The 9,459-nt window shown below is 40.4% G+C and overlaps 1 protein-coding gene across 2 annotated transcripts in view; it reads right to left on the reverse strand.

Annotated features, from left to right (window-relative positions):
- Positions 1–7,720, reverse strand: part of LOC129770177 (beta-1-syntrophin) — a 652,823-nt gene extending 645,103 nt beyond the window's left edge. For both annotated transcript variants that reach the window (XM_055772842.1, XM_055772843.1), the window contains exon 1: positions 5,981–7,720. The gene's annotated coding sequence lies outside the window, so the exon portion shown is untranslated. The remainder of the gene's footprint in view (positions 1–5,980) is intronic.
- Between the last annotated feature and the right edge of the window lie 1,739 nt (positions 7,721–9,459).

Below are 9,459 nucleotides of genomic sequence, written 5' to 3' on the forward strand. Positions count from 1 at the left end.
ACAACCACGTGTGGATTTCCTGAGCCCCATATACGGAAATTTTGGGTGTTCACATAGCCACCGAGCTCGAAATGTGTCTCATCGCTGAAGAAAATTTGATGCGAAAATTCAGCATTTTGCTGCTGTTGTTCGTTCACCCAATCGACGTATGCCCGGCGCATTCCATGGTCACTACGCTCTAATTTTTGTACCAGTTGGACTTTATACGGATGTAGGTGCAAGTCCAAATGCAAAATTCGCCACAATGATGTGTTTGACAAGCCCAATTGCTGAGCACGCCGTGGAATCGAAACATTCGGGTCATCCTCCACACTGGCAGCAACAGCAGCAATATTTTCGGCCGAACGCACATTACGATGATGCACAAATTTCACAATATCCGCTACGGATCCAGTTTGTTTGAATTTACGCACTACATTAGCGATTCCATGACGACCAAAATCCGTCCGTAATGCTCGAAAAACATTTGCCGGTTTTTCATCATTTTTATAGTATAATTTAACAAAATTAAAATGCGATGCTAAAACGATCCATATTGTAAAATGGCAGACATTCAACTAACGATATGACGCTTTGGTTGACAGCTATGTCAAACGGTTGTCAGCGCAGGGCTGTATACTTTCGGAAGCCCGAAATGGAAAACCCTGTACTTCTATAATTCATTCTATTATTGATTTAGACTCATTGAACTTGTTTAGAACATAAAACATCATCAAATTTACTATTTGAAACGATTCATTATTATAACAATTTGATTATTGGAATTAGGAACACCAATTAACGGAATTAGGGAAATGACATATTTTGTTAGTTTGAATTAGGACTAAAAGGTTCAAAATGTTTTCCATCATTATAGGTAGTATGAATACAGCAACGCTCTCATCCGTTTTTTATCAGTAGTGGAAAAAATACCAAGCAAGTAGTACATTTAAGAACATTATATACGCGTAAGCAGTAATTTTTAGAGTACACAAACAATGAATACTGCCTTAACTGAGCGGTATATGGGTACTCATAAAAAACAATTTGTAAGTTGACTGACGGATTCTTAATATTTTTTACAAAAAAAAAATAGATATTTAAATGAATTTACTATGAAAAAAAATAAACTACGCCCCTAATGTATACTTTTAGGCGAAACATACAAAAAATGGTTTTTGAGGTGTCTGAATCCAAAGAGATTTACTTTTTATGTGATTTTTGGAAAACTGAGATATTTAAACATAATTTATTTATTGTTTATCTTCGACATAAAAAATCGTACAGATATTGTTACCTACTAAGTCTAAGCCTAGATACATGTTTTGATATATTAAAGTCAAACATAAAAGATACTCCGTTGAACTTGTTGCAGCAGACGTCCAATGAATTGTTCATACCATAGGTGGTGCCGTGATTCGATCGGCGATAAAAGTCCGATTGCCGCGTCACTCGAAAAGGTGCGTTGTAGCGAAGTTTTGTTAATAGGTCTGCACAGTCGATGAAAATATAATATATCAAAAATTCAGAGATCTGTGTATTCCCATTTCTGAGATAAATTTGCACTAAATGAAACATATAACTCAACATGTAGAAAAAAATACAGTAAGGCAACTGTGCAATAGAATTACTAATCCGTGTTATTCATAACTGATGCCATGTGTATTGATATCATCCAACAATCTTGCATCAATGTATAGAAAGTAATTGCTTCAATTATCCTGGCAACACAGCATTGTCGATCTAAATGGTTACGGAAAGTACACAACAAAAACTAATTGAATAATCAAAATGCGTTTGTAGGTACAAATATTGTAAAGAGTGATGATACTCACACTTATTCATACGCATTTCCACACATACACGCACGTTTCACTCGCAAACTCATAAAGACGAAAGTTACGAATCGTTCATTCTTAGAGTCGCTTAGCATTTTGTATTCTGATACGATTTGCGATTAAATGCTCCTCTAATTTACTCCAAACTTTGAAAAATCGGCTAGAAAAAATGGCTGAACCTATCAATATGGAACGTTCACGGATGTTTTGGGAATACAATAGGCTATAGCCTATCATCAAAACATACTTGGAAATGCTGAAATGGGAGGTCCTAGGCTAAAAATTTGCCTGCAAACATTAGAACTTACAGTGGTTTTTGTAAAGTACCATAAAAATCCTGTTTTTGGCACTTTTTTGAAATCGTTGCAAAAAATGAAAATAATTTTTTTTCGTCAAAGTAACAAATTATGCCTTTCGATTTGCGGTGCGATGGTCGTTTATCGAATTCTTCGTTCAAACCGAAATATATCTGTGTAGGAAGGTCCTACGGGAACGTTCTTGGAACCAAATGAAAGCTGGTTGGTAAGGTTAATTGGATTTTCTGTTGAGTTTGTTAGCAAAAATTTGTGTTAGTCCAGAATATTCTTGAAAAAAACTAAGAAAAATCGATTTTTCATTTCTTCCCGATATTGTTGCCCTATACACCTACACGCACCAAAATAAAAATATGTACGTAAAATATTCTAATACCTGAAATTTGTTGCTTTAAAATGATGTGCATCCCATCGATATGCGTTCATTTTCCACGAAGTTACAGAATGTCAAAAATCACTTAAATTTTATACTTCGCACTCTGTTCCTCTAATTTTTTTTGTCGAGTGTATATACAATTTCCTTCATTGTTTACCGTTGCCGTAAGAAGCATGTGCAACTCAACTAATCAGCATGTCTGGATTGCGACCCGGACAAGACTCCGAAATGTAAGTGTGGTGTTCGGCGGACAGCAGAATTCAAAGCGAAGATTATAAAAAGGACAAGAATCAATGGAACGGCATACAAAAATAGAAAGAGAAAGGTTCAAATCTCGCCACTGTCTAACGTCTTTTTCGGATTGTGCTTGTCCTGCCACACAATGCACGATTGGATGCTTTGGAAAGGCATAGTAAGCCCTCAATAAAGAGCTGTTGAAGTGCACGAAGAACACTAAGTTGAATGGCAGGGAAAACCCAATAGTACTCTGTACTTCTCATATATTACGTAACGCAAAAAGTATTTTAAAATATCCTCTATCTCCCTCCATATCGTATTTTTGTATTCCTTATGTATTAAGAGTCAAACAAATAATACTTATCCGACCCCCCTTACCCCTTCCTTCTTTGATACAGAGCATACCTTAAAAACAGTCCTATTCTTACTTGGTATGAGCATAATGAATATTAAAAGTACATAAACTTATATTGAATCACTTTAAAGCCGCTGAACATACCGCTGATTTCTCGTTTGTTTGAGAAACACCCAACGTTATATTTTGACCTTAATTGAATTGAGTTGAATTTTTCGAATTTTCCCATTTTCCTTCAGAGTTTTCCCAAAATGTTCAATTGCGCCTTATTTTGGTACCTTCTCTCCTTTCCAGAGGAGGAAAGGGTGTCATACCATCATAGAAACATTTCTCGTACCCAAAAACCCTCACATCCCAAATTTGGTTCCATTTGCTTGATTAGTTCTCGAGTTATGCAGAAGTTTGTGTTTCATTTGTATGGGAGCCCCCCCCCCCCTTTAGAGAGGGGGAGAAGTGTAGAACTACCGTAGAAACGTTTATCGATCCCTAAAACCTATACATGCTAAGTTTGATTCCATTTGTTTGATTAGTTCTCGAGTTGTTCAACACCCTCCCCCTCCCCCTAAAGGGGGGAAATTAGTATCAAACCACCATAAAAACATTTATTGCTCCCTAAAACCTTCATTTTCCAAATTTGGTTCCATTTGCTTGATTAGTTCTCGAGTTATGCAGAAATTTGTATTTCATTCCTATGGCAGCCCCCGCTTAGAAAGGTGTGAGGAGTGTTTAACCACCTTAAAAATGTTTCTTGCCCCCCAAAACCTCCACATGCCAAATTTGGTTCCGTTTGCTTAATGAGTTCTTGAATAATGCACCCCCTCGAAGAGAGGGGGGAAGAGTATCTAACCACCGTAAAAACATTTATTGCACCCTAAAACTCTCACATGCCAAACTTTGTTTCATTTGCTTGATTAATGCTCGAGTAATGCCGAGATTTGTGTTTCATTTGTATGACAGCCCCCCCTTAGAGAGGGGGGTGGAGAGTGTAACCACCATAGAATCATTTATTGCACCCTAAAACCTCCGTATGCCAAATTTCGTTTCATTTGCTTGATTAATTCCCGAGTAATGTAGAAATTTGTGTTTAATTTGTATGGAGGCCCCCCTTAGAGAGGGGGGAGGGGTCTCAAACTATCACAAAAACCTTCCCCGGCCCCAAAAACCCCTACATACCAATTTTCATGTTGATCGATTCAGTAGTTTCCGAGTCCATAAGAATCAGACAGACAGACAGAAATCCATTTTTATATACATAGATTTTCTATCATTCTATCATTTTCAATTTCGATTATCTCATACCTGAATTACAAATTGAATTGGGTGTGTATGCGGCTATAGAAAATAGTCACAGTGTCGAACATTCTACTTTTGACGTAGGACTACGTCTTTCATTTCTATACCGGGGTGTAAAATCAAAGTTTCGAAAACGAAAGCGTTACGCCGGAGACCGAGATTTTGAGTGTTAATAGCTCCTAAACAACTGAACGAAATGGTATGATAAACACTTCATTCGAAAGATAAAATGTCTACGCGTTCTATACTTGTTACTTTCTGATCCAAAAACTTGTTTCAATAGTCTTAAATTTGCTTTCAAAATAGGCTATTGAAATCACCAATCGGTATATAAGCGAGCGCCGCTCGGAAATCCACTCAGTTCTAATTGAACAGCGATTGGAGCATGTTGTCGCTGTTGTGGTGAAGCTCTTCATTTATCATGAAAGCGCGGATGAACGGTGTCACCAAGAGCCTGTTTGTGCACCTTAGGCCAGAAGGGAATCCATCAGGAGGAGAGTGATGCTACAAACGGTTCCCCGGGAAGATCTCGAAGCAGCCGCTACACACACACACATACACGCACGGAATTCTTTCCATTTGGATCGAGAAAGATCCGGAAAATAATCTGCCAGTTCCTCTGGGAATTTAAAATTACATTCATATGAAAGAGTTTATTTTAATGTTTTCTACCCATGTAACACTGTGACCAAATACATTAGGTTTTGTGATTTTTCAATCAATCGCAATCAACAGGATAGCTTCTGAAGATTATTCTTCCCCATCAGTAGGATATTTCCGTATCCAATATTGGATGCATAAAACCTTGTGCCTCCAACGTAACGCTCTCGTTTTCGAAGTTCTCCAAATATTCATTCATTCAGAATGAATTCAGATTCAACTTCATACAAATGATCTCTAAATCAACGATAGTCCTACGTCACCCTTGCGGTTATACCATAGATATAACCCACTTCCTGTTTTTTAATAAGCAGTAGTTTTTCAACAACAAAAATTGTACGTTGAGGAAAGAGGAAATTTTAATATGAAAGAATTAGCATTGAGGGGTAATAGTCAATTGACCTGCGAAAAAAATATGATATGTTGAAAATGACAATCAAATTTCCTCATTTGACGGAGAATTTCGTTATAATTGCAGTCGATTCATTGACCGATAATAACGGCTTGCCCAGTAAAGCTATATAGTTTAAAGTTATTTCTTAACAAGTAGGTCCAGACGGAGAACCATTAACTGCTCAGCTTAGTATAGATAATAAACTCCAAATATTAGCACTAAGTTTTTATGCAGTTGATTTCAATGACCAGAATATGACATATCTGAAAATCAGATTATAATCAGAAGCAAAGTTTGTTTAATAATAAAAAAAATATATACACTAGTCCTCAAACCAGTTCATTAGACTGTAGCTTTCCAAGAACGACAATTGCAATCGCCTAGTAAACGACTACAAAACGGCTGATAAATAATGTACATAACATTATTCACCACTTGTTGTATCCAAATGCTAAACACTATCGAAGCAAGGGTGGTAATTACATCTAACAACCATTATCCTCCAACAGCATTCAATTTATCATTTAAACTCACCTTTTTTCCAAATGACTCGCGCTGGTGACAACAAGTCTGGCGGCTTTGCGCGCTATTTCTGTCCTTCCAACACAGTCGGCTCTATTAGGTGCTCGCTGAGGCCAACATTCATAAGTCCATCAAAAGCCGCCCACAATCGAGTGTATAACTCGCAAGCCAAATGAGAAACTTCCGTACGATAAACAAGAGGTAACCGCTTGACGACCCGCTAAAAATAAGCGATTTTGTGTGTTTCTTCGAATTATATCGCACTCTTTTTTCCCCCGCTAATACTCTGTCACCACCTTCGTGTAATGATTGCCTTCAAAACGAGATATGATTATTATCCTCCAGACTAAGCACTTTTCCTCATCATCATTATTTCTCGCACCGTTGTCAACATTCCCCAACACATCATATACCATACATATATATTTGGTCTCGTAGAACCAACAATTTGTCACATGCTTCGCCGCCTCCAGCAAAGCGAAGCTGCGCCCCGGAAGAAAACACTGAAAATCAGCGGAAAATCAAACCCTCCGACGAACGAACGAAAGAACGGATACACCGACTTCCCGGCCGCCAGCGAACGGCACCAGGAAAAACGTGAGTAATTTGGGTGAGATTTGTAGTATTTATTATTCACGACCGGGTTGATATCGTTTTTCCTGGTCCATACATTACATCCTCCTTCTTCTCCTCCTCCAGCTGCTCCTGCTCCGTGGCTGCACGCCACCCCCTTTTCCACCAATACAGCTGCACTCTATAAAAACGCACTCACTCACGCAAACACTCCCAAACCCTGCTGCCTGCACTGAAGATTTCCACAACGGGCCACACTTTTCACCCCACTTTACCGCTCAAAAGAGGACTGATCCGGGGATAATTTTTCACGCCGAAACCCACCCGGGTGGATGTCTTCCCCAATTAATTTACCACACACATATAAATCCAAAGAGCTGTTTTGCATACGGCGGAAGCAGCAGCCCCCGTCAGTTTTGTTTTGACAGCTAGGCGTCCGTGTGCTGTCTACCAGCAAGTGGTCACCGGTTGGAGCTTTTTCTCAGCCAGACGAATCCCGACAGACAGTACTCTCTCTCTCTCGGCCTGTGCTCACACACAATTGCACACATTGATTCCGTCGAAGGATTCTTGCGTCGAATTGCAGCTAATTTTTGTCGTCCAGGCTAGAACCTTGGCGAACCAAGGGTGCTTCAGCAGGCGTTCGGCGAAATTTCTGTCTGCCCACTTTTCATAATTTTCCCAAAACTTTTCCACCGTTTACAATTTCTCGCGACGGCATTTTCCACACAACAAACACACTCACAATCTCCGACGTTCGTAACCGAAAACACTCCTAATCGATTTTCATTCAGAGCCTCTTGGTCGGCCCGACCCGACTTTTACGAATGCCACGGATTGTTCCGTTCCAAGAGGGATATTATATGCACAATACACATCGAAGGGATGCCTTCCAGGAAGCTTTTTTGCCCAACTGTGACAAGTTCTTTACATCACCGAAAACCCCCAACCGAGGGGCTAGTTTTCCACGCAACCGACCGAGTGGTTCTGCTGTATTTCTCGAAGCTCAATTATCTTCCTCTTGCCACGATGTGGAACTGATGGTGGTGGCGGTGGTGGAGGTGGAGAGTGTCACCATATCCCACAGCGTAGGGTAGAAAAAAAACTTACCACCCACTCAGAACAATCGAGTATCGAGTCTCGCTCATTTGCGAAAAACCTAACCGAACTGACCGTGCGCCAACCAACGACTGACACTGAGACACCACCGCCGGATGGATCGGAGCAGGTTGTTTCGGGCGAAATACTTTTTTTTTCTCCTTTCACAAATCCCGCGCGTGGCACACGAAGTCATCCAGAATCAACATCTCCATTCGCCATTCGTGTATTCGTGCTCACGTTTCTCACGGCGGCCGAATCTGCTGCCTCTCGCGCCGTCGCTCCCAAATGTGTGAGAGCGACGAAGCCCGCGCTTTTGTTTTTTATTATTGTTTTGAAGTCCATACGCTACGACGGGGTAACGGGGCTTAGCCCATTCGTCCCTACGATTTGTACGCTCGCTCGGGTCATTCATAAAACAGGGAGCGAACGATGGAGACAGGTGAGAGAGCGAAAAAGAGTGCGACGGCACGCGCGCACCCGCGCATTGTCGTGCGAACACGTGCGGTGAGCGAATCGGCACAGAGAGAGAATTGGAGAGCTTTCGGATTTGACGGCATGAGAGAGAGAGAGAGATCTCGCAGTTGCCGATTGCTTCTCCGATGTGTATGTGTGTGAACGAGGCTGATGATAGCTTTTTGCTGGGAACGAGAGTTTGAGCTTTTGTGAGACGTGAGAACGGTGGGCGGTGGGTGGATTTTTCTATTGATGTAATTTTATAGGAGAGCTCGGGCTTCATACGGTTTATCCGTTCCATTGCACAATGATCCAGGGGATGCATTAAAGTGGAAATAAGCATTTAGAGCTCGACAGTTATTCTCTAGACAAAAACTGTCTTCGACAAAGTTGTTACGTATAATAGAGCGCTCATTTTCATGTTGCCAAAAATAGGGGACCAACATTTTCGATGAAATAAAAAATCTAACTTTCTTAATTCTATAGATAGAGGTGTCACATTCACTTTGAATGCAATGGATAATGGTAATCAAGTTAAAGCTCTATACACTGACTTTAGTAAGGCTTTCGATCGTGTTGATATACCCTTACTCCTTCTTAAACTTCAAAAAATAGGGATAGAAGTCAAGCTATTGAAATGGCTAGAATCATATTTGACTGACCGCACCCAAATGGTAAGATTTAATGGGGAAATTTCAAAACCAATATTTGTTACATCCGGAGTTCCTCAAGGCTTTCATTTGGGGCCCCTTTGTTCATTTTATTTGTTAATGACGTTTGCGTTTTTCTTAACAGTGTTAAGGCACTTATCTACGCAGATGATATGAAACTGTATATGTACTGTTTCTACTGTTCGGTTGCCACAGCGTATACAGTTTTCGTCATTTACACGCTGCAACACGAAAAATAATTTCCGATGCTCGATCTTCTCATTCACCAGCAAGTATAGTTTCGTCCGCTGTACTGACGTAAGCTGCTTCGACGCGATATTTTGCCACGTGCGTCGCCAGTTATTTTCCGGTTCCACCCTTGGTATTTCAATTTGATTGACGAAATGCTGGTGAATTTGATCGGCGGAGGGATTCTGTTGGATTTGATGGGGAATTTGGGATATGTTTGACAGGATTGTTTTAGGGTCAGGAAGATCCATTGAAATTTGGGGTCGAGGATTTGCTTGGAAAAGGAAGGAACTGTAATAAGGAAGGGATCCGATCTCTTTCAGATGACGGTTAATAGCGAGCGACTTACACTTAAGCGCAGGTAATTGCAGCTTCAGGCCACCCTTTTCCTTGCTGCGAGCCAACTGCATCATCGGGACGCGAGCAACTGTCCCTCTCCAGAGAAACGTTCGCATCGTTGATGTA

This window comes from Toxorhynchites rutilus, chromosome 2 (genome assembly GCF_029784135.1).
Source record: "Toxorhynchites rutilus septentrionalis strain SRP chromosome 2, ASM2978413v1, whole genome shotgun sequence".
Classification (NCBI taxonomy): Eukaryota; Metazoa; Arthropoda; class Insecta; order Diptera; family Culicidae; genus Toxorhynchites; species Toxorhynchites rutilus.